The following is a 24,639-nucleotide window of genomic DNA, read 5'->3' as shown; positions in this document are numbered from 1 at the left end:
GCATTAAGTAGAGGACATAGCCATAGCCATTGTCCCTCTTGATCTTCCCCACATCAGAATGTTGATCCTAAAAATATAACAATTTTTGTTGGAATTCCTGAAGTGGAATTTTGATCACGCTGAGAACATTAAAGCATTAAGTGGCATGCTCTTTTGTTATACGCAAAGAGAATACATTGATAAAAACACCCATAGTGATTAATGGGAAATTTATCGCGCTATTAATCGGAACAGATACGCAATTCATTTCTATTACATGAGGAATTTCACAATAAACAGATGAAACAAACACTGAAGCTGACCCTTCTTTCTTATTCTTTAATTTTCCGCTTCCTTAAAAAGTGCATGAGAAAATATAAAAAAAAACAATTTTTACAGTTGACTCAATAACTATGCTTTCTATTATTATCAACACGCGCGGCAATTCTATTGTTACGTGAATAGTCGATGGCGTAGCAACGTGGGGTCATGGTCCCACTTTTGGCAGGAACAAATGAATGACGCAATTCCAATCAGCTATTCAATCGAATTCGTTGACGATGACGGGAGAGAAAAAATATGTATATTTTAATAAAAAAAATATGCAGCTGCCGCGGGAATTAATACTATTCATTTACTTGAAAAAACTGTAAATATAAGGAATAGATGTTTATTTTGTTGAGGTTATGAGGGTATAATGATAATGGAGCCCGTGTAAATTTTATGTAACCCGGCTTCGCGGGGGTTACATTATTTACACGTGCACCATTATCATTATACTCTCATAACCTCAACAAAATAAACTTCTATTCCTTAAATAATCATTGTCCATACATTCTGAATAAATATGATGATCAAAGATATTACAGGGCCTTACTTAGTTACTTCTGCAGTAATAGTCTATACTTATAAAGGAATCCCAAAAGTAAAATACTTTATATTGCTTGTGTTAAGATATGCTACCTTCTCAAAATGTACCAAATGACACTGCCTTTTGCAAAATTACTTTTGATTGGTTAATGCGATTTTTATGCTAAAACGTGTCATGAATTTTGATGAATTTATAATTAAACATTTTCAAAAAAAAATGATATAATAAGTCATGATGATCATTGATCGTGGCCTCGAATAAATACATTATTGATAAAATCCAAATTAATAAAGGTATAAAGTGTCTACCTACAGAATGACCGGGTGTAACGTACAGGTCACCATTATCGATATCAATATGATTAAAACTGTAACGGGATATACTCCTGTGTGATTTATATACCGATAGTACTCCCTTGTCCGATACTTTCGGTAACGTCACAGTGTTCCCAGAATACATTAACGTGTCAGATTGGCCTCACGTGTTATACAGTTATACGCAGTTATACAGAACACACTGCCTCTGTTGTAAAGGGCAGGTATGTGATTAGCACTCTTACCTACAACAGAGGTGCCTGGTACTCAAAAAAAAAGCTGTTCGAAAAATTCATATGCATTTATGAATACTTACATATTATAATTGGAATACATTCGTAATTTCACAAACGACTTAGGTTTATTAAAGTTTTTGTTAGCGCGAAAATAACGTACACATTTTAGAATGTCATAGAGAATCTTCATTATTAAAATAGACATAGAATACAGGATATTATTAGTTCATTATTATGAAGAAAATAATCAGTATTCCTCGAGAGCACTGATGATTTTAGAAGTTGGGAACTTTATCAACATTTCCATCTGTAGTGTTCTTGATCCTCCCTATGTAGCTTGTAAATGTAACAGCTACATTTCGTGTACATACTAAAATGCAGTATATGCACTAACATACACGAAGCCAAAACGATTATAAGGATATAACAAGAGAGAGAGAGAGTACCCGTGAATACAACATGTGTATTGTATGTATAACGGGTTTACATTCTCCTCATTGACTTTTTCCCAACATTTTTTTCAATGAAGGAATTTCACCAATACAAATAGCCCAGGGAAGATGCTTTTGAAATTGGGTACAGGGTTACCTTTTATTACCTCCATACGAATTTAGTTACATATAAAACTGTTGTTTGTTAAGAAGTGTGATTTCTTTAATCTTAGCTGCATTCTAGCACACAATTACATACTTAAGTAATGTGTCTGCTGTATAATAAACCTGCCCCATTATTATTTATTTACCAACTCCCACTTAGATACGATTCAATGTTTGCATTTAAAGGCTTCATACTGTAGCAACAGTTACTGGATTATAATGTACTTCAATTAAACGTAAATATACATTAGGGAAATTTCAAAGGACCTGATTTATAATTTGAAACCTTGTTTGTCTTGCACACGTGGCTCCAAAAAGAAATAGTATAACTTATCAGGAACATCAATAGTTGGAACGAGATAATACATATCTATTAATGTATATCCTGATAAAATAAAGCGCACTTTGATAACCGTGGTCCGTGTTTTTGTCACGAACTAAATGTTAATTAATGACGTCATGAAAACATGTTCTTTGTTTTTCAGAAAATCACGAGAAAGAATAGATAGCAGGTCAACGAAAGTTTTGTAGATTGATTGATTTTGGTAACATGATATGAATTTTGGCATCTTTCGTTAAAGAACTTTAAATGCAAGTTACATTTTTATTCGTGATTCTTTCCGTTTTACTTATCATTTTCAATAGAAAACAAGCATACCAAAAAAATGGGAACTTGTCCCATACATCTTGATTTTTCTAAATGATCGTACTTTCGTCCTTTGTCGTGCCATACTTCAAGCTGTCTATTCTGTAAACAAGGTAAAAAGATAATTATAACATTGTATAAAAATCTCATCTATAAATAAAACAGTGTTTCCTCGCGTAATTGTCCTTGAATATTTCCTTTGATGCCCTTTTATTTACTAGGTACATACGTGTTGCGATCCGCCCACAAACGTTTTCCCTATTTACATCCATTGATATCACTTCCTATACTGGACATCACTAGAGCTTCTACAACAGCTGTTGCATTTCTCGGCATTGATTAACTAGATAATAGGGCACGAAACGCCTGGCCGCCTTAGTTACGGAACTAATTTACTTCTAACACAATACAACTCTTTGTGGTGATTCGCTGAGTTAGTTTAGTTAAGTAGTGAAAATTTTGTAAGTGAGAAATGTGAAATATAAATGCGCTCTATGTACATTGTAGACAATTACGGTTGTCCTACTTAGAAGATAAAGGAAAGATAGAAAGGTTTACCATCAACTACATAAATAATTGTGCCGAGGTGTGGGACTACTACCATGGTAATGCTAATGCGAAAGTAAAGGTTTTCTAAATATAGCAATTCAAGTATTTCACACAACACTGGATATAACATGAAATATGTTCTTTTTCCGTGGATTGAACATAGGTATCTGGAATAATCAGAATTCTGTCATCTTCAGCATTCCTACTTTCACTAGATCAATTTTCAATACAACATTTTTATCACTTTAATCTCTAACAAGGTTAGCCTTTAATGATTCAGAGTAACAATCATTTTATTGCTTCATTATCACGAGTGGAGTACAGCAGTTCTTATAATTGTTCTTTAACATTTGTTGATATTGAATCGCTGTGGGGACAATATAAATCAAATTAATCGGAATAGCTGGAAGGTATTCCCCAGTGTTATGATTATAAAATTAAGACCAAATATATGGATATTACGTTGGGACAACATTAAACTTTCCAGTGGCCAATGTAAATGTTTGTCTATAACAAGCTGTAGCAGAATACACAATAATCCAGGGCGCCGATCGATTAAGGGTTAAGATTGGAGTCTGATTCCCTGTCACGGACATACACGTTGTACAGAGGTTAGCTGGACTTCTAGGTTTCCTTATAACCCCTCTAATCATTCGGCACAAATATACAGGGAGATCACAGTACATACATTCTCAAGAAACCCTATTGTTACTTGCAATGACATCGATTCCACATCTTGATACTTGCTACTATTTTATGATAGTTCTAGTTTTATTTCCTCACGGAAACTCCACAAATATCTTCAGGTCTTTTTTAAAGGTCTGGTTTTCCCTCATGACTGCAACCATCTGGTGTAATACTAGCATTACAAACAAGGCTTGGTCCATAAAACCTTATCAAACCAACAAAGCTAACTACATAAAGTTATATCCGGTTCCTGTGTAAGCTGGCTGTTGGAGATTCAAATATGGGTGACCGAAAATTATTATTATCTTAACATGACGCTTTCAACATAACAGCCGATGTGATACTTTCTGTATTTGACGATTAGGTACAAATGCAAACATTATCTAGGTACCTTCCTTCTGTCTTTGCGTGTTGCAGGGTAGGTGTACATTGTGACGTCATTGTTTTGTGAACGAAACTCTTGGCTTTTGAAAAGTTTGACGTTACGCTCACAAAGACATGACGTAGCAATCAATACCTACCCGCAAGGGCAGATAACTTTGTGAATTGCAAATAAAGAATACTTATGTTAGGTCCATACTTTTCAAATTGGGCCAATATTCATATGACGCTATACTGAAGCTGCGGAGATTGTCTTGAATATTCCAGAATGGTTTCCGATATTCCAGACATTCCACTTGGATATTTTTTCAACAGGTAAAAATTGTCTACATATAATATTCAATGTTTAGAATTATTAAATAAATTAAGTAAAAGCATTGAAGTGAAAATTAGATGATATCTCTGTGGATTTTGCGGATTTTCAATCACCGGAAGTAACGTTCGTCGCAATAAATAATAAGAGGGGACCCGTCCGAACCGAAATTCCAGAATTCTAAAAAATCGCATATGGATTTCCTTAGAACACAAAATTTGGAGAAAATCATAAAACAAACAGACATAAACCAGATATAATATCACAAAAACATATGAATTGATTTAGAATGTTTTTGCGGCATGTTTTTCAAAACAATATTCAAATTTGACCCATATTAGCACTGGGTGAAATGGGGTAGGTTTGCGAGTTACAAATTTCAAGCTTGCAAAATTGTGAAATTTTGATCGAGGACCCCATGTTTTTTATATATTTGAAACTATGTTACCTTGGGCATATCATATACAAGTATTGTAAAATTGACATGGGTTTTCATTCCCTTTTTTGCCTATTCATTGATTTTTAGGGGCAAAACATGATAATTACGTATAGAAACGGTTTGGGAAGTAACGGAAATTAGTTAGCATTTGTAAAAATACAATAGTTTTGCATATTGTTCTAACGTTAGAAATTTAAGACGAAAATCAACAGGATCGAGACTACATTCGCCCTTATATTACAGAAAAATGCAAATTCGCACGGATGGTATATATCAAGCTTAAATATCTCAAAAAGTATTTCGAGGATACCCATTTTTCTCTACAGATTTGAAATCTGCATGATAAATGCAAGAAAATAAGACCTTTTTGAAAAAAAATGACATGAGTTTTCAAAAAAGTATGGAGCTACCTTGATATACATAACCAAAAGGCAATCATAATATTCCACTGAAACGTTGTTTTTATAGTTATTAAGTTGACAAAAACTCACTTCTGGATCAAGAGTCCCAAATATGTATTAAAAGGGACTGTTCATACCTGTAGCGTTTCTCCGAATCTCAAGTTTCCTTCCATGACAAAAAATATGAAAAGTCCTTATTTTACTCCAATTGTCTTATATACGACGTAAAAATAAAAACAATCCAAATACATACATATATAAACGTTTTGTTAATATAATCACTCACCATGATATTAGGGATATATAGGGATAGACATGATTAGATCACGACAATTTCAACAGGTATCAATATAAACCAATAGATAAACACGCTACAACAAATATTACTATTTCTACAAGGGAGTGATAAAGAGTTAAATAATAGATCAATAGATAAACACGCTACAACAAATATTACTATTTCTACAAGGGAGTGATAAGAGTTAATATGATAATAGATAACAATACAATATCTACTAGGGAGTGAAAGAGTTAGATAATAGATCAATAGATAAACACACTACAACAAATATTACTATTTCTACTAGGGAGTGATAAAGAGTTAAATAATAGATCAATAGATAAACACACTACAACAAATATTACTATTTCTACTAGGGAGTGATAAAGAGTTAAATAATAGATAAATACGCTACAACAAATATCACTATTTCTACTAGGGAGTGATAAAGAGTTAAATAATAGATCAATAGATAAACACACTACAACAAATATTACTATTTCTACTAGGGAGTGATAAAGAGTTAAATAATAGATCAATAGATAAACACGTTACAACAAATATTACTATTTCTACTAGGGAGTGATAAAAAGTTAAATAATAGATCAATAGATAAATTCGCTACAACAAATATTACTATTTCTACTAGGGAGTGATAAAGAGTTAAATAATAGATCAATAGATAAATTCGCTACAACAAATATTACTATTTCTACTAGGGAGTGATAAAGAGTTAAATAATAGATCAATAGATAAATTCGCTACAACAAATATTACTATTTCTATAGGGGTCTATTTCTACAAGGGAGTGATAAAGAGTTAAATAATAGATCAATAGATAAATACGTTACAACAAATATTACTATTTCTACTAGGGAGTGACAAAGAGTTAGATAATAGATCAATAGATAAACACGATACAACAAATATTACTATTTCTACAAGGGAGTGATAAAGAGTTAAATAATAGATCAATAGATAAATACGTTACAACAAATATTACTATTTCTACTAGGGAGTGATAAAGAGTTAGATAATAGATCAATAGATAAACACGTTACAACAAATATTACTATTTCTACTAGGGAGTGATAAAGAGTTAAATAATAGATCAATAGATAAATACGCTACAACAAATATTACTATTTCTACTAGGGAGTGATAAAGAGTTAGATAATAGATCAATAGATAAACACACTACAACAAATATTACTATTTCTACTAGGGAGTGATAAAGAGTTAAATAATAGATCAATAGATAAATTCGCTACAACAAATATTACTATTTCTACTAGGGAGTGATAAAGAGTTAAATAATAGATCAATAGATAAATTCGCTACAACAAATATTACTATTTCTACTAGGGAGTGATAAAAGTTAAATAATAGATCAATAGATAAATCGCTACAACAAATATTACTATTTCTACTAGGGAGTGATAAAGAGTTAAACAAATACATTATAGGAGTGATAAAGAGTAATAATAGATCAATAGATAAATTCGCTACAACAAATATTACTATTTCTACTAGGGAGTGATAAAGAGTTAAATAATAGATCAATAGATAAATTCGCTACAACAAATATCACTATTACTACTAGGGAGTGATAAAGAGTTAAATATCGCGAAATATGAATTGTCATACATCAGAGAGAACGAAGATAATAATCAGGTCGCTTTTAATGTCGGAAATATATCTATACGGTATGATGTTATTTCATATTTTTATTGTTCTTCCAATTACAAACTATCTATTTAACGTGAAGAGTACTTTTGTTACATTATCGATTGTCACTACATTTGGTGTACTGGTGAAATGGAGTACCTATAATGTGAAATATTTTTATGTTACCTAAAGTTGTTCTGCTGTTATTAAGCTGAATGATGAGGCCCGACTCTGGAGCCATAACGGCGGTTTGAGAAGGTGTCATTTGAGAGCGTTTAATTGAGGCCTGTAATTGAGCAGTAATGGGGAGTTAACATTATATTGTTCCTGGATATTGAGTGTCAAGCCATTATGTTAATGTGCACGTCAGATATTCATTAATTACACCACCGTTAATCAGTGCTGTGTTATTGGGCCGACTTATTTATACGTGTGGCGTTTACACATGGGGATGTTTGCTGACCCGACACTCAGCTGGATAGGGGCAACTGTTCTCTAGGTTACACACAGTAACTAGAGAGCCAGGGACGAGGAAACAACTCTCTCAAGTGTGAGTATCAGTTTGTGTATGGAACTAGAGATTATTGTAAATTGAGCACAGCATATTGCGTTACAAAGGCTCTTAAACAATGATTGTGATAGCTAAAATTAAGTAATTGGAAAACAGTTTTTGTTGTTGTTTTGTTGGGGTTTTGTAAATGAAAGTGGTGCAGTATAAGATCAGTGTTAGCACTAACGCTCAATGCAGATTCGGGATATTTACTAAAAAATTAAAAGTACACATTACATAACGGACAAAATTTAAATCGCATGAAGATGTTGGTATTGAAGCAAGAGAATTCTGTAAATTGATCACAATAATTGTAATAGCTAAAAATAAGTAATTAGAAAAAATTGTTTCTGTTGTTGTTTTGTTGGGGATTTGTAAATGAATGTGGTGCAATGAAAGATCAGTGTTTTAACTAGAGCGCAAAATGCACTCAAAGTTTTTACTAATAAAAATTAAAAGTACACATTAATTAACGGGCAAAAATTAAATCTCATGAAGTGTTATCGTAACGTGTTAATCTTGATTGCAATAATCAATTACCTATAAACAGCAAAAGTACATACTACAAACAGCAATGAACATTAGGACAGAATACATTTATAAATACAACGTATGGTTTGCATTGGCGTTAAATTGGTCAAGCATGACTTCCTACGAACTTTTTCAGATTCCAAGTATTGGTTAGTTAGACATGGGTTGGCAGACTGCCTTAGACAGTCAAACATGTATCTGGTACGTACACAGGTGCATTAAGGTAAAGCGTTAGCGTAGGTTTGTCATACCTGACGTACTACACATGGCACGTCATACCTGACGTACTACACATGTCACACATGTCACGTCATCCCTGACGTACTACACATGGCACGTCATACCTGACGTACTACACATGGCACGTCATACCTGACGTACTACACATGGTACGTCATACCTGACGTACTACACATGGCACGTCATACCTGACGTACTACTACACATGGCACACATCATACCTGACGTACTACACATGGTACGTCATACCTGACGTTCTACACATGGCACGTCATACCTGACGTACTACACATGGTACGTAATACACATGGTACGTCATACCTGACGTACTACACATGGCACGTCATACCTGACGTACTACACATGGTACGTCATACCTGACGTACTACACATGGCACGTCATACCTGACGTACTACACATGGCACGTCATACCTGACGTACTACACATGGTACGTCATACCTGACGTACTACACATGGCACTTCATACCTGACGTACTACACGTGGTACGTCATACCTGACGTACTACACAGGGTTTTGGTGACTACCAATTAAACATGAAAGTTGCGTTGGTCATGAACGTCTATATCGAAGAAAACTTAAGACCTCCTTTCAGTTTGTGTACAGCCAACTAAATCATGAAAGAAGTAGTTTAAATTTAAATGATAAAGAGTAATTATCGATGTTTTCATTCATTTGGGTTTGGCAGATTTCCATTCGTAATAATTCATATAGAACTGTCTTTTTTAATGTGTTAGCAAAAGCTATCTCCACACCATAACCAAAGGGCCAAATTATTATATTTGATCAGGAATTTAAAACAACCCGTGTTTCAGAAGTAATATTATTCTTTAAAACAAATTGTACATTATAATTCCTTTCATTAAAATAACAACTTGACATGCAGTGTAGCCAACTATTAACTTCTATACTTTTAATAGTCATACTTACCGGAAATCGAACAGTAATGTCGAGTTGTTCTCGAGTATAAAGTACATAAAAAATGTCAACTATGTGGGTCAGTAGTGAGGAAATACACTGTTGGAGGGAATACAGTCACATATAAACTGACCGCGATGCACGCCTTTTCTCGGGATATATTTACAGTAACGGAAACCATATATGTTGACCACCAATACATCACGAACGCTAGTACTTGATATAAAACAATTGTTTTTGACAGAAATACCACGGGAATGTACAAGAAAAGTAATGGATTTAGAGTGAAATTTTCCCTTTCTTTCCTATTTATAAATAATATCTTCGAATGTTACAGTTGAATGGCTATTAAGATCCACCACATTTGTGTAAATCCAGAAGCATGAGGAATTATGATCTTGTTTGTATTCTCAATGAAGCATGACGCGATGTGCTCTAGTCTCGTCACTAGGGGAATCACTAGAGTCCATGCAAGGTTAACATAGCTACTTAAGTAAATCAACACTTTGTATGAAAAATAGTCACGTTCAATAATGATTTCAACTTGCCAATTTGATTCATCAGATAGTAACTTGCACCAAAATAGCGTACTCTGATTAAAATGTGTTAATCTGTTAATTTAATCATTAAACTGCAGCTAGGACTTATAGGAGGATTATTTACACCTGGAAAACAACAAATTTAATGGGACGTCCTAACGCTTTGTCGTCATGAATAGGCCAGTGGGAATTCATCCTCTCATGATTTCCAACTGTTAGCAGTTCAATGCTTGTAATACAATTGATCACCATTTATATGAAAATTTGTAAACATAATACAAACGGCAAAATCAACATGAAGCGGTAGCACGCTCCCTTAAAATGTCATTGTCAAACCCAATGTTTATGTTTTTTTCTTATTAGCCTTGACGATCTGACATGTTCAGATGACATTTGGCATAAGCCAGTCCAGTGCGTCGCTTACGTAATTGTTGATTTTGTATGATCTCCCGACGCTGACACAGCCAGTCAATGCGTCGCTTACGTAATTGTTGATCTTGTATGATCTCCCGACACTGACAAAGCACTGTCTTCCGAGAAAGGACAGAAACTTTAACAAGGACTAGGACCATTCGTTCGCCACTAAGAAAGCCTCAAAGACTTAGTGATCTGAACTGCCTATACCATTTTTTTTTCATTTCACATGTTTTTCAATTTCAACAAAATTTTATTTCAAATAAGTTGAAATAGGATCGAACAACAGGCAGTGCCTATGTAAGTTCATTCCCTGGTAACAAAATGTATATATACAAATGACATGAAAGAGTATTTGAAAGTATATGTTTCAGAAGTCATGACAATATATAATTTTAATGAGATTATAGATAGTAATTTTGTTTTTCAAAAAAGTATAATAATAAAGAAATGAGAATGCAGCAGCCATGAGGAAATTACCTTCACCCAACAGATACAGACCAGAAAGTCCATGTGGCTAATAAGCCGATGGTCATCCACCAATGGGATTCAGAAATTCTACCATGGCTGCTGTATTCATGTATATGATTTAAAAGATAAAATGTTGCAGAATATTGAGATAAAGTTTGGTCTAAATTTATGCTTGTCATGACACATGCATTAATTTTAACAATTACCTAAACAGATATGTAGGTAAGATAAATGTATTAATTATGTATTTTAAATATGTGACAATTTAAAAAATAATACATAAAATTTACAACTAATAAATGATAAATGATAAATGCCCATCGGAACAGATGCTATTATTGAATTATTATTTAACATGTTTTGCTACAGGAACCAATGGTCACGAAATAGCCATGTAAAGATGATTGAAATTTAACATTTATCTAAATCAATTCATTGACCTTTAAATTCGCGCCGGCTCAGCTTTTCGTAGACCATATAAAGGACGGTAAAGCATGCTGCTTATTGTTCGATGTAAAATGGTCGTCTACGTGACAGTCCGACTTCAATTTGCGATTTTGAAGAGGATTAAATACGCTCTTCTTTTCATAATAGTTGTATCTCATTATTCCTAAAATTTCAATCAAGATTGTAACGATAATGTTCACGGATTAAAATTTACGTTAATATATATGACGTCGTTGTTTATAACGTCGCTTAGGCTTGGCTAGTACAACGACGTAATTCCCTTTTTGGAAATTCATTGATAAAATTCTAAATTCAAGATGGTGTGTGTAGCAGATTGAATTACAGTAGGATTTGCTCGATTACTGCATACAATGAGATAACGTTGTAAAGTAATCTTCGCTATTTCTATTTAGGTTAATCCTTAAATAACTGCGAAGTACCACTAAGTAATATATTCGGCAATTCTACAATTTTTTCGAAGTTGTAAGAAGATACCTAGCTTTGATACAATAAGAATCGTGTAACGTACGCACGTGGCTATCCTAGCCCAGAAGTTTTCTTTGTTCTGTTACCAGACAGTTTATCGGAGAAGTACATGATTTCACGTACAACTGTAGTATTCTTATTACGGAATACAAGCCAACACGATGTACCTGGTGGGATTATGGGTTTGAGACAGTATAACAAAGCCTGCTGGTGTTCTACTTCCTCTACGAGGATTCTATTGCAATTAATCACTGTTTGTAAAGGGATCTCGACATGGGGCAAATCACTTGTGTCAGACCAATACTACAAGCCCTCAGCACGAACACAGATAACTACGGACTTTGTTGTTATATGCTCGCTTCCAACATGCCGTCGTTTTTTTTAAATTTTTTTTTAGGTTTTGACTTTTTCACACTCGAGCAAATAAACCTTGAGGTCGAGCTCGTGTTTTTGCTTGTATCTTTAAGATTTCTTTGCCTTGTCATGGTTAGAATAATTAGTGAGGATATTAGCTTTTGATGTTGTCTTTTACTACAATTTGTGACTCGATCAAATCACCATACCTGCATGTTTGTCCATAATACTTCATGATTTCAGGGTTAAATAAGCAGGCTGGAGTATCGAGTCAGCAGCTCATTACGTTTGAAGATGCCAATTATCTCAGTGTTTGTGAGGTATTTCTTTCAATATTAATTCAAACTCGTTTTACTAAAAAAACAAATCAAACAACAACAAAAACAAATCTGTCGACGGCTGATTGCGACATTGTCGTAACTTTTGGAAAAGTGTTTGAAAATAACATTACCTCTTTGCGAATGTGTCTGAAAGAGTAAAATCTAACATGCTAAGCGATGAACATATATTTGTAAAGCAAGACGATTCATGTGTGTTAAGTGTGATAGGCAAAGATTTGGGACACCGAACTTATTAATGTCATATGATTCAACTGTTTCAAGAGTGTAACATGTAACGAGCAGTGTGTATACTTATACAGATGGCAGGATATCATATTAAAGAAGCCCATGATTCATGTTAAGAATTAAATGTACTTTAACTTGCACTTAACACATTCGTATACAATAGCGTAACGAAATGTGCATTCAGGTACATCACATGTCAATCACAGAAGGTCAAGGCACACCGTTAAATCAATGCAGACCTGTGTTTGTGAGCAACACTACACATAACTTAGAAAGATGATTATCTCTACTTCTCGATGTCCTCTTTTTATTTCACGCGGTTAGCTATTAAATATCTACTTCCGGTTGCCCCAAATTGTCGAATCAATAGTAGCGGTTAGACTAGTGATGACAGCTCCTGCTGAGACGAGATGTAGCAGTTCTCGAGGATGTCTGAAAGTGTCAACGTTACATCATGTGTCTTTGTTTCTATTTGTGACGAGGTGTAGAGGGGACGAACCACTTAAAATTAATGTGTAATTGAACTAAGGAAAACCCTCCAGTAATTAAGTTGTAAGGAGATAGGATGACTATACACATAAAGGACGCATGTAGAGTTCTTTTCTCTGATCTAGAAGATAACAATGGTGAGTACGTAACATGATGTGTAGCGTGCAGGTATTTACCAAGGTAAACATTCATTCCCTAGGTACACAGCTGACGTTACTAGGTTTTCTTAGTCTCTCAATTCGCACATCATATGTTTCCTTTAGTAAATAGTATTTTTTAATTTTGCAATACATACTAGTGAGCCTGATATTTTATGTATACATTTAGGTGAACGACTTTTGGTTGAGAATCCCACCTTCTACCTTATAGATGCCCCCTGAAGTATTTATAGTAAATAATGATAGTCGATATGTGTAATATATTTAATTTGGACACTTAAAAAATCGTAAAGCTCAATGATTATAACAAATCTATTCAAGAGGGATATTATTATTTAGTGTCGTAACTACAGAAACATTTCATAGTTGATCGAAACAATTATCGAAGTTCACTCTACATAGTGTTTGCACTTTATTTAGCACTGTATAAGTTTCTGATGTGGATTCTATGTACTATTAGTTCTGGTTTGTTTGTGTTACCATGGAGGTTATTTATGGTAAACATCAACGAGAAATGGAATAGAAAGACTGATAAAAGAAGGTCGAGTGAAATTTGAATTCCATGAACAGGGAAGCTGATCGATGTTTTATCCACTTACATTGACATCCATCAAACTTTTGTATGATGCTTGAGGATGTCAATGATTAATAGAGTTAATCAATAAATGACGGGACATCAGGTTAACAGTTTAATTGGGGTACAGTAATTCATTACGAACCAGGGCCGAATTTACATGTATCAGTGTAGGTGTGAATGGAGAGAGAAGGTCGACACGCTTGGGTGAACGTGTAAAATGTATTTATAGATCAACAAAGATAACTCTGTGTTAAACAGGTGTGAAATTTATACATTCAGTAAAAATGTTATTACCCAGGTGAGAAACAGAGTTAAAACTTTGTCAGCAGAAAAATTGTAGAAATGATATATGGTTAGCATGACGGGCAGATACTGGATATGTTGTAATGTTTGTGGATTCATATACAATAATATGTTTATGACGAAAACAATTTTTGACGAATTCATGGTTATTACATAATAATTTTAATTCCCTTTCCCGTAACTGTTCTTATCATTGCAATATGTGTATAACGAACTAAATTTAGATCGAAGTACAGTAATTTCGTTGGTCATACAAGCTCGTTATATCCGTGTTCTACTAAATAACGTGGTTAATCTACATAAGTATATTAATTTTTAGATATTTTGAGTCAGGAAGCCTCTGAAATAGGATTTCCACAAACACGTGTTCATGATGTTGTCTAATTAAATGGTTTATTTCTGTAGGATATACGTTACACAAATCAAAGTAGATCAATTCTAATCTTAAAATTATATTCTAATTCAAAATTTTTAACGATGGAATATAGACAAAATGTAGCAATTAGACTCAGAATATTTTATTGTAAGACACAAATTGGGCAACAGGTAATGCCGATATTAGCCCTCTCCTCTCACTAATTAGATATATTTAAATCCCCTACATATTGACTATTGATTGAAGTGTAAGTTTTAAGGTAAACAAGAGTTCTCCGGTGTATTGTCTTATCTAAAATTGATAGTCATGCGAAAGAAGATGTCCAATTGTAACGACAGTGTTTTAATATTAAATATACTATGTTAATATGTCACAGTAAAATGTGTCACCCAAGCCACGAGAATATCCTATACACGATAATGATTACTTACAGGTAACACTCTTTTGTACAATTTTTGTTAATGATGATCTGTAGACATTATATACTTTATAACAATACTTTTCATTCACTTTTAACCTTATAAAAACCTTCAACATACTTTTTTGTTTCATGTAGTAAGTCGTTTATTTATAATTACTAAAATGGTTAATGTTATTAAAATTCATAACCCCATAGGAAATTGCTTGTTTATCATGGTTAGATATGTATTTTCGGTTGCTATCAGTTTTGTTGATGGTGTCATTTAGGATCATTCGACAATAATGCCGATTCCTGATCGACAGGAAGAATATTTTTTTTAGTTCAAAAGCTAAAGTGATAGGGAAAAAAATCTTAAAGAATATACCTGTGTTTTAAAAACACATATAAGGTTTTGATATCAAAAGCTTCAACCTGTAGAACTATGTATAAACTAAACTAAATCAAAGTCATTGGGTGCAGGATTTTCGTCATTGACAACATAAACTGATTGTGGTAGTTTATTCATTATCTCGCTGTATTTACACATCTTAAAGGTCTTTGACGAAGACCTTGACGTCTGTTCGAATAATAAACTATTTAGATAATACATCATATTTTATCAAGGAGTCTGACAGAGTGAGTGTTGAAACAACACTAGAAAATGAGAGTCCAATGTCTAGATAGTAACGCAACCAATGTATCAGAACATTACACGTCGGAGGCATCAAGGAAAACCTATCAAACTTAGACGAGCGATGGGGGTCGTACCTGACAGAAATGCGCTACCTACCGAAATACTTCTGACGCCATTAACAATAACATGTAATCTCCAACAGGAAAATAATCTCGTGAAACGGAATTAATTCCAAATTACGATTGCATAACTCTGCCAGTTTTTTTTATTAGTCCAATAACATACTTATATGCAATTAATGTTTACACATATCTCCCAGTGTTTACTGATAGTGTTTATATGTTATTTTTTCATTCCATACTGACAAGTATCTTCTAGCTCAATTGTGTCACGTGACCCGGACCATTTTAACCGCTGTGAACCTTGCAGAGATTCTTTACATCCCGTAGTGTCTAAAAGTAGGATAATATCATCGTAATGAGTAAATTGAAATTTTACAGGAAACGGGATTTTACCAATATGACACTACCAACTTATACAATGAAGGTCTTCAGAGGTCAGACGCACTCACCCCGAAACAAAATGTTTATTTGTTTTAAACCAACATGTAAACCTGGTGTTCCTGACGTCTGTTTTCGTGTTTATCCATCTGTCTCTGGTCTTAGAGATCCTCCATTTAGATATATCTGATCTGCCACTACTTCTAGTGGAGTCCCTCCAAGTCTATTATCCTCATACAAGGGATTCGGGACTTCACCAAAAACATGAATTGCTCGTCAGACATGCTCTTACACCTTTGGCACAAAGTTAACCGGATGCCTTGTAAGGTTAATTGGACGCATTTTTTTGTAAATTATGATAGCAGTGATCTGAAGTATATCTGTAAATCCCTCCTAATCTTTTTACGTGATAGAGCTGACAACATTAATCATGTTGAAGCTTACCTAGGGTGGCCATACTTATTTACGATGCTAAAGAAGAACAAATGTTATAGTCCTAGGAACAACTGATGTGTATGAACAGGTGCCATCTTATATCATACCGACTCCTCCCGCCGCTTAGTTCAAGTTGTGAATAACAAATATCTGCATCTTATCTTCGTATTTGAGGGGAATCTACTTATTATGTTGGAAATAAGAAACAAAATGAAATGTATAGCTTTTGTCTGATAATGCTGAACATATAAAAAGATCGTGTCTGATTGTAGAAGGCGCTTGAATCATCTTCAGATCTGTATAAATCCTATTAATGTTCCCGTTTTAGTTAATGATTGTTTTCAAGGTAATGAATCTCTCTTAGGAATAACAACTTTAGCAATGCTGATTTATGTCTAACATAAGATAAAATCGAAATCCTCGTTCATCATTTAAAAACCTGTTAACTACAATCATAATTCTAATCTTACCAAGGACATCACTATCATAATATATAAACTTGTATTTTTAAAAAAAATTAAATATATTATCAATTCATATTTTATTTGTTTTTGGTTCGAATAGAAGCACCCAGTGGGTCTTAATTTTAGAGGAAACTGGAGTACCCGGGGAAAACCCATCTGATGTGTAAGGGGTTAATCTTTTTTGTATCCGGTCGGGGAATCGAATTTTGATTCTCTTTATGACTAGTGTTTGTGTTACCATTGTACCAACCAGCCACCGGTTACTATGATACGACGGTTAGTAGTTTTTGTTTTTTGTTTTTTTTTAATCGTAGCGAAGATCATTTAGGGACGAAAACATGTTTTCATGGTTTGAGGTTGGGGAATATTGGAGTACAAGGAGACAAAATAACGACATACGTTCAGGATCTAGAAAATCTACATCATTGGCACATGACCAGCAATAGATGTTGTGACACCTCCACCTCTATGTCACCGTGGCCCCTATCACCATGGTCACTGCCAGTCTAGGTTTTTGCTTTAATGGATAAAGTTGTATTAATCTATTTCAAATCTTCTGAGGCCAATCAACCCAAACTGCTGACGTTCTCACATGAAAGGAAATTAAACATGCACTACACCCAATGTTTATGCTGATTGAAAGAAAAACGAAAATTAAACATGCTGATATGATTCATTTCAGATGTCGATGTTAAAATGTCTTATGATAAGGATTATTACTGAATAACGTAGTTCTAATTATATAATTGGTGTGTTTGTCAGACTGCCATAGTCGTGATTTCCTACTGTGCTGTAGAAATGTCCGGATTAACATATAATTCTGCTGTATGATTGCTTACATTGATGGAGACGAGATAGGAATCTGTTGACGACCTCCCAGCAGCCCCGAGTTTATCAGGACGATTGTGATCTCATTCAGATTTGATACTTAAAGTTTCCTTTGAAATGCACATAAAACAACGTCTGTTTGAATGAAATATGATTAAACTAGTTTTATGTCCGGTGTAAAATCTATTTTTGTCGTGAATTATCTGTGCGGGATAGCTTTAGTTTGACTTTTTATAAATAATGTAAAACCATACAAAAGGTTATTAACTTTTTATGTAGTATTTATATGACATAATTTAACTTGCGTTTTATCTGTTTAATTTGTGCATGTCAGAAATTGCTTCATTGGAGAAAGCTCATTTATCTTTATTAAATGTTAATCCTGGAAGACTGATTCAGTTTTTGACGTCATTTGTCCCGATTTAATATCGATTGCCACTCTTAATTGTTTTATTCTAGAAAACATCTATAAACAAGGTGCACGTTTGATTTACCCCTTCAGCTGAACAAGAACAGAAAACATAAATAATAATTATGTTTTATTATTGTTAATATAGTGAATGACAAGCGAAAAGTACAAAATCTTAAAAGCATTTATAACTTCCATGATTAATTAAGCTTCACCGAACTATGATTTTAGAATTCGTCAGAGATTATAGATAAAACACATTTAGAAATGATTGTACCGTGCACTTGTAAAGTACAAGTTTATAAAGGGTATATTTAAATGGCTCTGTATAGCTTTTCAGTATCAATTAACAGTAATAGTAGATGTTGGATAACGTTATGGTATAAGATAGCGTTAAGAATGAAATAACGAATAAAACAGTTTGTAATGTAATTATGTTAATGATAAATTACATATAAAGAACTGTTTATTTAGTCACTTATTTAACCAAATGAAGACATCATGTTACGGATTAATATTAAATATTAAAATTTAAATATTGCATGCACAGTCACCTTCAAAAACTGTTATTCATGGTTCTTTCTCTCGGAATATATGTCGTACTCCATACTGAGTCGATCAAAACCCACGTTACATACGTTATGTCGTATAAAGTGTGGTGTGTTAAAGTTGTATGGTCTATAACTTTCGCTCTTTTGGTCATAGTAAAAACTGTTTAAGTGTTATACATATTTTTCTCCGTCTGCCTGAGGTTTAAACTTTCTAATTTTACCACTTTTTATAAAGTTGCAGCACTGGAAGTATCTTTAATTATAAAAGTAAAAAATAAATTTAACGTGTACACGTGAAAAATAGGCTCGAAAGATGCCGAATCATTCCGAACTCTTCCGAACATCGTCGCGACAATCTCGAAGTAAAACGAGAGTTGTGAAACCAAGAGAAAATATCAACAATTTTTCATAAACAAAATATGTGGTCGACCTCATCAGACTCTATGTACAAAGAAAAAAATGCTCGCACATTACAATATTTGATACACACAACATTTTACGGTAATGTTGTAAATTGGATGTTTCAAATACTCAATCTGTGGACATATACTAGCATGATTTGCTCATATAGGCCAGAAGGAAAACGTAAACAAACACATGTGTGCTTACGCTAGTTACCTGGCTCACCACGTGCAGGTCGTGTCGAACGTCAGTCACGTGATACGATTAGGAACCCGACAAAACCCGAAGTACTGAACATGGCGGTGATTGAAGGCGCTTTATTCAAAACCAGGAATATATGATTCCTAGATTTCGGCTCTCTTATAGGCCGACACATGCTTTTGGGGAGCTAAATCATCAAGTTACATGTCAGTGTTTAAATAGCAAATGTTTAAGTTAACACCTTCAGATAAAGCTTGTTATATTAAAGATAAACATTTCACCCTTAGGGTTCACACAGGAAACCAATGGATCAACCCGATGGATGGGATTCTTAAGTCATCAATTACGAAGCTATGGACACTTTGACATCCCGCCACCACCGATTTCTGATTCGTCTCCAAATGACCATTACTGACTTTGACGTAAATTATAAACATTTCAAATTAGTACAACCCTGACGATAAAAACATGTCAGGATAAATAAATACATTAGATGTACTTCAAACAAAACAAAAAGACAAACTCATTTGATCAAACAGTTTGTTATGGATTTACACTACGTGTAATGGTAGTCAGATCTGAGCTTGCAACTGGACACATGTTAGTGGTGGCTTTATCTGAGTGTGTTTGCGCTAAAGTCTTGCTACAGTAATTATTACTTCTTCCTATACTTTCAATATGTCGAATTATTGGATGTCCAAACGTCATCAAAATGTGTGAACAGGTGTTAACCCTTTAGCTAAAGCAACATGTTCAGTAATCAGCATTCCATACCACAGTTCTGTGTCAAGGTTTGTTTTCATGATGTAAGTTTTTACCATATTCTTTCAGTTGGACATTATTTATGATAACAGAGATAGTAGCCTGACAGGTGTGAAGACAGGGAGTTAAAGGCTTGTTTACCTACCTATATATACAACTTATACCTTACATCAGCTTTCTCTAAACAAATCGCCGAAACAAAAATAACATACAGGTGTATTTTATAGATACTTCTCGAAATAGTCAACATATTCGGGATTAAAAAGTTAATTCAAACTGTCTATTTCGCTTTACATTTTATCAAACATCCAACACGTTGATAATTAGCTGAATGAGATGAAGGAAAATGTAAGTGTGAATGCATTCAGTGTATCATAAAGAGGCAACATAAAAAATAATGAAAAGTAAATGCAAAAATCTTCAGTTGATGGTCAATGCGTTGAAAATAAATCCTGGATACTAACCGGACCCTATACGTATGTATTGTACTTATATATTCTGCTATATATGTTTATAGTATACCCTTACTCTTATCACCCCTAATTAATGACTGGAAAAGACACCTGTCACTTACAAATGGCGTTCAATTTCTAAACCTCGTCACCAAGCGACACAATACATTCGTGCCATTTTGGTCCTTCCTAATTCGGTCAAGTTCATACAATGCTATAGTCTCCCGGACGTTATTCGGTTTTATTTTAATCACACAATAATAACTGTCGTGCCGTTTACCATTCGTAACTCGATCAAATTTATTTAAATTTTCCCGGACCGTAATATAATCCAGATTGTCTATTTGACATATTTATTGTGTAAAATAAAGAGGATGTTTTTATCAAAATGTTCTTAAAAATTAAGCGCGTGCCATTAACCTATAAGCATAAATACGTACCCGACCAGTGACGTCACACACCTTACTTGTTCGCGTTCGTGACCACCCCTATCGAGGCCTTGTGGCGTTGTACCTGGTAACCCACTAATTGTATTGTCGTGGTGAAAGGTGGTTTATAAAGATCGGTTTCTCATTGTTGACCGATTAATCACCAGTGTACATGTCCTTATCTTTGCTCAGCATAAACACCCCAATACACACCCCTTTATCGTGGCCGCTACCTAAACATAATACCGGTTCTATTAACGACCCCCTGCGACGTTTAAACATTAATAATACAAAAACGACGATGTTATGAAAATAATGACACTTAACGAGAGAGTAAATGGAAGAAGAAGGGGAAGATGTCATTTATTATTGTTAGAAAGTTCAGGCTGAAACTCTGAGGAATGTCACTGAACGTGGCAAGATTGTGTTGATATTGATAGAACCGAGATACGAGAAACGAAATGTGACGAGTCGTGTGTTTTTTTTCTATTATTTGTATAATTTATATCACTATCAACACTCGTTCTTTTTTATTTATTAATTAATTATTGATTTTATTATCATTATCTAAATAAACGATGATAGATTAACTTTATCCTCAGGTAATGCTATGTAATTTGTACTTGTATTTTGCTACTTTAATGCATGTTGTTTTATTATTATGTATTCTCCAATTCGGAGGCCAATGAAGAAATAATATGTAAACACTTCATTTAATACAACGACTATGGACACAGTATCATAATCCGAGGTCTATGTAGACCGAGCAAATGTTTCTAAGGAAACCGAACACAAACAAGAGAATCAGGTGCTCACAAGAGCAAGCGTTCCCTGTTTCAATGTGGAACCCCATAAACAAATATAGGTCAAATCGGGGTCAAATTCAATCGGAAATGAGAACCGTCTAATATTAGTCCAACAAAAAGATATTTAGGGCATATGAAAATATCAACATTAGAAAGTTGGTTTATGTTGTGAAAATGCAAGTCATGAATTGTCATAGAAATAAAAAGATGGGAGTGGTCATTGGTAACATTTGTCACGATATGGACATTGTGTTATTCTATAACGTGTTTTAGTCAGATGAATGCAGATTCGGCGATAAATCATCTCAGGATAGTGCATCCATAGCATTAAAAACATGATGGATTCAAAAGCCATTAAGTAGCCATCCGTGCAGGTTGATGTGAATCTGTTATGTAAATTATAAACGATTGTATTGTGAAGAGAATTGTAAAGTAATACTTGATTGCAGTTGTGCACTGAACGTTTGAATATTATCAAGGTCATTCAAGCAACTGAGTTGTTTTTCATGTCCTTTAGATTGCATATACTTAGAACCAAATCAAGACTGTCTTAATCTAAAATCTTCACGATGTTGTATTTATGAAATGTTATTTCCTGAACGGTCAGACATCCATTTATTTTACAAATCAAAACTTGAAATTAAAAAAACTCTGTTTGGTCGTTCATTCCATACTTATTCCGTGTTATAACTGGGTTGTCACGGTGCATAACTAACAAACGTATGATAACATATAATAATTGCACCAATAATACAAATTAAGGATATAGGAAGCATATCCTCCTACACTGTATGAGGGAAGCTTTAGAAGTTCCTAAAGGATTCTTTAGTATTATCAACAACACCTAGTCGTTTTACCTGTTTACTGGGTTGGGCGCCGACAGTCACGACCAGCGAAGATCGTTCTCAGTAAAGAGTGAAATTGATGACGTTCTCGTGGCAGTCCGCGCCAAAACTTATCGCGAGTTTATAATAAACAGTCGAGATAGAGCGCTAATTAGGACAGTGTTTTGGTCAGCGTTGAGGAACACTATCGGTGGTCATTTCCAGTGGTCATTTTCAGCGATAAGTTCACCTAGTTTCGTCGGAATGACCACTGTATTTGTCCGATAAAATCGTCATGCATTGACAAATGACGGTGACCTGGGATATTTTGTTAAAAGGGTTATATAATATACGAACTGTGTAAGAAAACTGTTAAGTGATACAGGTCATATGTACTTCCATGGGCTTCAGTTTAGTTTGAAGTTCCGTCGTTGAACTTTAAACAACGGATATTATCAATAATTCACCCCTTTTTGTGTACCAAAATAGATATGACAAGACATTCTATATAAAAAGTAGTATGCACTTTATCATATATCAGCCACTGAAACATGTGACCATGTCTACCGTGAGAAGTCCGACATCAGACAGACAATACAAATGCCCTCAATTTAATGTTGTCTTGGACTGCACTCGTTCAGTACAATTTTTAAAAGTTTCACCTGTAATTATCTAAATTCCAATGCATTTTCATGCATGCCTTTGATGCACGATATTGCGATCTGAGTTGACGTACCTGACATTATATTGCCATAGGTGCCCTTGACAGCTCTGCCTCTCCAGTATTTAATAACTTACAATCACCGTGTTTTTTATTGTTTTAATAATGACGACACATTATCATAATCACGGCTATATTTTCTATTTTTGATAAAACTCGGTAAAAATGATAGTCACGTGGTCTAAAGTTATGTCCTATTATCACCTAAAGCTGTTGATGTTACAATAATATGTTCTACTCCTCGTAGACGTCGTCAATATTGACCATTGGGTAGCCATTATTAACGCACGTGTTTATAACAATCGTAAAATACTGTTAACCACATGTTTCGCGTTATTACGCGAGGGATTCAAATTTGTTGTGTAATAACGCGAGAGATGCGAATGTTTCGCGTAATTTCGGGAGAGATTCAAATGTTACGCGTAATTTCGGGTGAGATTCAAATGTTATGCGGAATTTCGCGAGAAACACAACTGTTTCGCGTAATTTTCGGATTTACGCGAGAATTTCAACTGTTTCGAGAATAACTGTATAAAAAGTACATAATAATGCATGATTTTTACTCCTTAATTGGAAACTGATGTATTAACGAAAATGTTTAAACTGACAAAATGGCCAAATATTGTACAATTTCTAAAATTGTTAATCACAAGGGTTGTTCAGCATTAAGGGGCTAAAGTATATAATTATATATCCAAAATTCCTTTCATTCAGACATTTTTAAAATTCCTTTAAGAGTCGATCACACAATGAAGATTATAATCAAATTCAATACCAATATCTTACACACTAAGTTACAATACTTAGATTGGGTGTCATAATGCTTCCTTCTCAAGGACAGGTTTTTTAAACTTGAACTGTTGCCCTATTCCTATTTTTTTTGTAATCAAACGTTCTTTCTTACTTTTTCATTAAGGCTAAAATACAAGACAGAGTTATTAGATTTAAAAATCCTTGTAAAAATGTTCCTTCATTAACAGAGTGTACTTTTTGTTGTGACCTACTTCCACACATCCTAAAAC

General features: G+C 34.0%; 1 protein-coding gene across 3 annotated transcripts in view; it reads left to right on the top strand.

Moving 5' to 3' along the window:
* LOC138326000 (prostaglandin E2 receptor EP2 subtype-like) overlaps positions 1 to 24,639 on the top strand; it is a 49,518-nt gene that overhangs the window by 11,505 nt on the left and 13,374 nt on the right. The window contains exon 1 of one of the 3 annotated variants that reach the window (XM_069272073.1): positions 7,797 to 7,910. The exons of 1 other annotated variant lie outside the window; for it this stretch is intronic. The gene's annotated coding sequence lies outside the window, so the exon portion shown is untranslated. Of the gene's footprint in view, positions 1 to 7,796; positions 7,911 to 13,253; positions 13,524 to 24,639 lie in introns of those variants that run through there. One more of the 3 variants, XM_069272071.1, reaches the window with a different exon arrangement.

The sequence above is a fragment of the Argopecten irradians genome, chromosome 6 (assembly GCF_041381155.1).
Source record: "Argopecten irradians isolate NY chromosome 6, Ai_NY, whole genome shotgun sequence".
Taxonomy (NCBI): Eukaryota; Metazoa; Mollusca; class Bivalvia; order Pectinida; family Pectinidae; genus Argopecten; species Argopecten irradians.
Note: the sequence above shows the minus strand (reverse complement) of the source record. Positions and strands in the feature narration are given on the sequence as shown.